Source organism: Nematolebias whitei, chromosome 1 (assembly GCF_014905685.2).
Source record: "Nematolebias whitei isolate Nwh7 chromosome 1, NemWhi1, whole genome shotgun sequence".
NCBI lineage: Eukaryota > Metazoa > Chordata > Actinopteri > Cyprinodontiformes > Rivulidae > Nematolebias > Nematolebias whitei.
Window position 1 is genome coordinate 34,674,670 of NC_056498.1, and position 6,540 is coordinate 34,681,209.

At 41.0% G+C, this 6,540-nt stretch overlaps 2 protein-coding genes across 3 annotated transcripts in view; one reads left to right on the forward strand and one right to left on the reverse strand.

Annotated features, from left to right (window-relative positions):
- The window catches only part of LOC119409659 (pyruvate carboxylase, mitochondrial), a 472,483-nt gene that overhangs the window by 151,692 nt on the left and 314,251 nt on the right, over window positions 1-6,540 (reverse strand). The window lies entirely within an intron of this gene.
- Window positions 1-6,540, forward strand: part of LOC119409675 (leucine-rich repeat and fibronectin type-III domain-containing protein 4) — a 59,655-nt gene that overhangs the window by 17,969 nt on the left and 35,146 nt on the right. The window lies entirely within an intron of this gene.

Genomic DNA, 6,540 nt, shown 5'->3' on the forward strand with positions numbered 1-6,540 from the left:
GGGGTATACAGTTTGACTCCTCGTACAAAACTCTGCACAAGCTGTAAGAAGAAAGAGCCACTTATTTACTACGGTTCATTGCTCGAGTGTTTCTCGTGCAGCATCTTCTCATTCAGCATCTCTGCGGTTCAACGATTCCCAGTCGGTGATAAATCAGAGCAGGGGTGGGGGGGTGGGGGGGTCACTCTGCCTTCTGGTTTTCAGCCCAGCGTTTCTTGCTAACATAAAAGAGCGAGTACGGGCAAGAAAATAAATAAAAACAGTAGTACTGCATGTGTTACATTAAATGTCCATGCACATATCCATAGAAATGGCTCGGACAAGCAAAAGCCTTGTATAACATTTGACCTTGATTTGTGACCTTGACAGTGGAGATGAGGCACATGAAACTTTGTCTAATGATAACGCATGATCATCAAGTTTCATTATATTATCTTGAGAGGATCAGAAGTTACAGGGAGGACAAGAAAGCATTTAAAGCAGACGTGGGCCACTAAAGGCCCCAGGGCCAAAAGTGGCCCTTAGACAATCTCCATCAGGCCCCCAATATCCTTAGTAAAAAAATAAACTTAAATCAAAAGACTGATAAGAACCCCCCAGCAATTTATCAATGAGACTTAAGAAATTTTAATTTAATTTAATTAGATATCTTACAGGAATTTGTAGGTTTGATAACATTTCACCAGTTTTGTCCTCCCTTCATTGGATCTCTGTACGTGCCAGAATACAGTTTAAAATTCTCCTCCTGACCTTTAAGTGCATTAATGGCTTTGCACCCTCATATCTCTGACCCATTTCAACAATATGTTCGGTCTCGGGTGCAGAGTTTATCTGACCTGCTGATTTTGGTTGAAAAGGTTCGATCTCCTCTGAACTTCAACCTGTTTTTTGTTACAGTCGTGGGACCTAAACTCTGGAACAATCTGCCCCCCAACATTAGACCACTTCCTGTTTTTAAATCTCTCCTAAAAACACTGACATTTAACACAGTGCGATTTGATTTAGTATTCATCGTTTTGTTTTTATTTTGATGCTTTTAATTCCATCTTTTTTGTTATTATTATTATTTAATTACTGCCTTGATCTTATCATTAAGCACTTTGTTAACAGCTGCCGTTTTAAATGTGCTTTAAAAATAAATGTGACAATGACATTTTTTTAAATCCTTGTGTTTCCAGAACTAGGCTGAAGCTTAAAGACTTAGAAATACAAATATATAAGTTTGTTTTGCATATTTCCGCTAACGTATTTAACATGTTAAGCGCTAACATGATACATTATCCAAAGAGTCAGTTCACAGAATACTGGACATCTTATATTACTGAAGAATATTGGAAAGACATTTTATAAAGTGTGCTAATTACGCTAAAATAAGACAAAGCCTGAGAAAGTCTTCTAGATTATCTGTCATAAAGAAAATTTATTTTCCAATTCATTACGTGGTCATTTGATTGTTTTAAACATCTTGATGTGGCCATTTGGAGAAAAAAAAAAAAGTTGCCCACCTCTTAGTGTGCCGTATTTTTCGCTGTACAAGTCACACCTTTTTGCATAAATTTGCAAGTCCAGTGACTTATAGTCCGAAGCGACTAATATACGTTTTTTTCCCACATTTATAACAATTTTTGGCAGAGATCTGACTATTTCATTCATTCCGACAGGGAAAATATTGAACATTACCATTTTCAGCCACTAGAGGGTGCTGTTAATCTTGTTAAAGTCCTCCCATGCACGGTCCTGTGGCCACCATTTTGGCAGCATATCGATTTTTGACAACACCAGCCCACGTTTCCGTGTGGTAGTGGTGATGCATAACAAACGCAACGTGTCAGCGATGACGCATAATAGATGGGACTTATATGGCAAAGCAACTTATTTGTTCTTTTTCCACTTTATTAGACATATTTGGACCGATGCAACTTTTACGGCGGAAAATACGGTACATAATGCGTCTGTCGTTTGACCAGCATACAAACATCAAATTTCTTCATGATTTTCAGGCAACTATCAACTTCTGTGACTCTTCACTGTGGTTCATTAAAGACCGGGCTGCTTATCTCAGCAAACCTTGAAACTGAGCCGGACTTCAAAGCCTCAAACAATTTGATGTATTTCTCGAACCGACAGCACGAGCAGAAAACGAGCTGTTTGTCTGTTGCGTGTCGCCACGTTCCAAGATTATATTCACGTTTAAGAAGTTCACGTTAGAGAAGCAGTCCGCAGTGCTCCACACTCAAAAGATACGAAGCTCTTGTCCCCATTTGAAAATGTTCTTTTTGAAGATAGAAGCAAACGTTTCCCTCAGCTAAATAAAAATTACCAAAGTTTTCACGGTTTTCATGAAGGATGACTCAGAGCTGAACGAGGTAAATAAGACAAAACAATTTTTTAAAAACAAATCTGTGCACAGTGCTCCAGGAATGCAAGCCATTATTAAGCTTGAGAAGGTGGATTCAGAGAGACACTGCTCATTATACATGCACAGAACCAGAACCAGGTTTGGTTTTCGTTTTACTCTCGAACTTGACAGAACTTCAGGGGATTATTTGAGCAAAGCATTTTAGAAGAACTCCTGTAATTGCGTGGAGTCCTGCTGTGATGACGCACCAGTCTGTTTCAAAGAGAACAAACTTCTCTGCTTTACCATTTCTTTTTTTAAAAAACATTTTATCTCAGGTTCAGTAAAGTTCGGTCTTACTCTTCTATAGGGATGAGAATATAGATTACAGCTTGGATAAAAAAAAAAATAAAGCACTCGATGACTCACCTCTGTCATCTTTAGGCTTTTTTCAGACGTCCACACATGGGACGAACGACTGCACCGTCTCTTAACTGCTGATCTTTGTACTTCCCACTAAAAATAAACGCCAATACTTCAGCACAACTAAACAAACGGAGCGTTTTTATCTCAGCACTTCTTCTGAAGAGCGTCGAGAAATAACCTGATCCGTGCTCAATAATCCAGATAGAAAAACCCAACAAAGTCAGGTCTTCTGGACGGTTTGTTTTTATTGAAACTACTCCCATAGTGCAACAATGTTCAGTCAGATCATCTGGACATTTTCTGGTTTTTTGGTGCCGAGACGTTTCGCCCTCCATCCAGAAGGCTTCATCTCTTTGACATGACTGTTGAGGGAGAGGGCGGGCACTGGAGGAGAGGGTGTGCCTTAGAGGCCATCTTAGCGCCAACATAACAGTTTTGTCCACTTTGGAGTAGGCTGTGAGGGGAGAAGCAGTTTTGCTTGGTGTTTCCTCAGACTGACAAAGCTTTCTGGATGGAGGGCGAAACGTCTCAGCACAAAAAAAAAAAAAAAAACGTTCAGATAACCTAACTGAACATTGTTGGATTTTATACTTGGATTAATGAGCATGGATTTTGGTACTCCCATAGTGGACGGACCAGTTTGCTACCACTAACTATGGGAGTGTGCTGCTTGTGGGACTCGGTTTGTTGTGGCTCCTCGGACTGATGAAGCCCTTTGGATGAAGGATGAAATGCCTCAACAAAAAAATAAATCATCCAGATGACCTGGATCAATTTTATTGGATTTTTCCACCTGGATTATTGAGCATTAACTTTGTTTTGAACCACTTTGGTTATGGCTACCTCAGAGGAGTCGACGGGGGAAGAGGGCGGACTCCAGAAACAATCATCAGCAAACTGGTTGGTCCACTATGTGGGTGTGATGCTTGTGGGATTGAGTTTGTTGTGGCTCCTCTGACTGATGAAGCCCTTTGGATGAAGGATGAAATGTCTCAACAAAAAAATAAACCATGCAGATGAACTGACTAATCTTTGTTTGGTGCTCTCCAAAATGTTTCTACAGCATCTACTTTACCACAGAAACATTGAGTTTCATGTTTTTACATGAACTTAAGATGAAGGACAAAGAAGTCCTTTGGATGAAGGACAAAGAAGTCCTTTGGATGAAGGACAAAGAAGTCCTTTGGATGAAGGATAAAGAAGTCCTTTGGATGAAGGATAAATAAGTCCTTTGGATGAAGGATGAAATGCCTCAACAAAAAAAATAAATCGTCCAGATGGTCTGGTTGAACTTTGTTGGATGTTCCACCTGGATTATCGAGCATGAACTCCTGTGACTCTAAAAAGGTTTTAAACAGCAGAACTTTGGAGCTAAACTTTTGTTAAAAGCATTTAAGTCCAACTGTTTGCCGTGAAGAAGCTGCAACGTGACGGTGAAACTCAAAGTGTGTCGAGTCTCGTCTTAAAGACTCATTTCATATCATGTGGCTGAAAATCACAAATAAACTTTAAGGAAATTCAAATCAGAGCGACATCAAGTGTTTCAAAAACTCTTGTCCCCGAGTGACTTCAGGATACCAGTTTTCTTTAAATTAGAAGAGTTTGCACCCAAACATGTGGATGATGAATGGGTTAAAGCAGAGGACCGTCGCCCAGGGGAGGGGGCTTCACTTCCTGTCAACGCTGACCTATTTCTGGTCTGCTGGAAACGTGCACGTTTGGCCTCGCTTGTCAAATGGGACAAGCTGAGTGCAGAGAGGTGAAGAACAGAATGGAGACAGCATTAAAAATTCTGCGTTTTTGTTCCTTCGCTGATATTTAACCGTCATTTTCTTCATTTATAACTTTTTTTTAGCCGCTCCCATTTAACTTGCGACCTTTTCGTCTCGTCCTCTTCATTCTGTCTTCCCATTTCTCCCACCGCGATGATGGCGTCGCCTCAGTCATATTCAAGGCAGATCTTTTCTTTAATCAAATGCACTCCCCTCCTCCGCCCACCCTCTCTGTGGCAGTGATGGATGGCGGCCTTCACCTGTTTTTCGCCTTTACATATTCCTACGTCCGTCCCCTTAACGACACATTCGTCCCTCATTGGTTCCACTTCTCACGCTTTCTTTCACTCTTCCTCAGCTGTTTATTCTCTTCCATCCTCCATCTTATGAACTCCCTGAATATGTCCCCCCCCCCCCCCATTGCACTGGTTTTTACCTTTTGTTTTGGCGTTTGCGTTAATTCTGGTTGACTAAAGAGGACAATAAGGCAGAAGAGCAATAGTATCAAAAGGATGAGTGGGCTTACAGTACGCACGACAGCTGCAAGAAGAGGCGATGTGGGCGTTCTTTTGTTTCTTGCCTGGAGAGGAAAAAGTGTGTGTGTGTGTGTGTGTCGGCCTCTATAATTATGAGTGTGTGGGAAGACTGTGTTGGTATGCTTGTGGTCGTTTCAGTATGCTCACCTTATATCGAGGGCCTGGAATTATGAGTGAGAGCACTTTCTGGAAAGACAGTGATTGAAGGGAACTGAGTGAGTGAGAGATGCTGCTTTGATATTTGATTTGAGATGGAAAAAATAATGCAGCAAAGCTCGAGTGTAGCAGTAACATTCAAGACAGTGCAGTATTTGGTGTCAGCAGTTAATCTTTTTTTTTTCATGACTGAAGCCCCACTGCGGTCCAACTCACAGCCCAATAAGATCCGTGGATTATCGTGCTCGTGATAAGTGGCTTTCGAGAGCTAATACAAATCCCCTTGTTTATAAACACTGCAACATTCCTTTAAGTCGATTATGAGCTAATGGCATTTGTGGGTGCCCGAGTGGATGCACAAATACACAAGGCGATAGTAAGATCTGCATACTTCTATGCAGGTATACACGCACACATGCATGTACAGTTTATTAATGTCATTAATTGTGCCTGGTGTTTTGGAGGCCCTGCCATTTATAATGATTCACGGAGAAAAAAACAAGTGTACTGCATACGTAACATACAGCCGTAAACTAGATACAGAACTTTACTAATTGGCTTTTATGTGAATGTTTTTGTAAAGTATCCTGAGACAACTTTGTTGTGATTTGGCGCTATATAAATAAACTGAATTGAATTGACTATTACAGTAGTCCCTCAATAGTTTGTGGTTCGACTTTCACGGACTCACTCTTTCACAGGTTTTCCACGTAAAATTGTACACGTCACATGACTGGCTGATTGATGGAAGGCGATCAAGCAGAGCATTGTGCTGAGGGGCAGACTGGTCATCGGAAGTATTGTGATATTTTCTGGTGGTCTGGCCCACTTAGTGATCGCCAAGGACCCCTCTTCTTTCTCTTTCTTAGGATGTCAGCCTCAGAAAAAGAAAGGAGGGGGCAGGGGGTGAGGTCCGTCTTTCCCCATCATTATTATGTGAGCTTCAGTGAGACGGCTATCAGAGTGAGTGGCATAGATTATTTAAAATAATCAAGCGCGACCGGAACTGAACCTTTAGTCCCCATCGACGATCACCGGGCGGGCCAGGCCACCAGGAAATGTCCCGGTGCTCCTGACGGCCAGTCCACTCCCCTGGACGCTGATTGGCTCAGTAGCCGTAGCATCAGTCTGTCTGCTCTCTTTTCACATTTAGAGATTTTAGAACATTGTGAAGAACATTGCAAGAGTGTGGGAAGGGTTTATAAAGCCTATATATATATATAGAGATATATATATATATATAGAGATATATATATATATATAGATATATAGAGACATATAGAGACATATAGAGACAGATTATATATATATA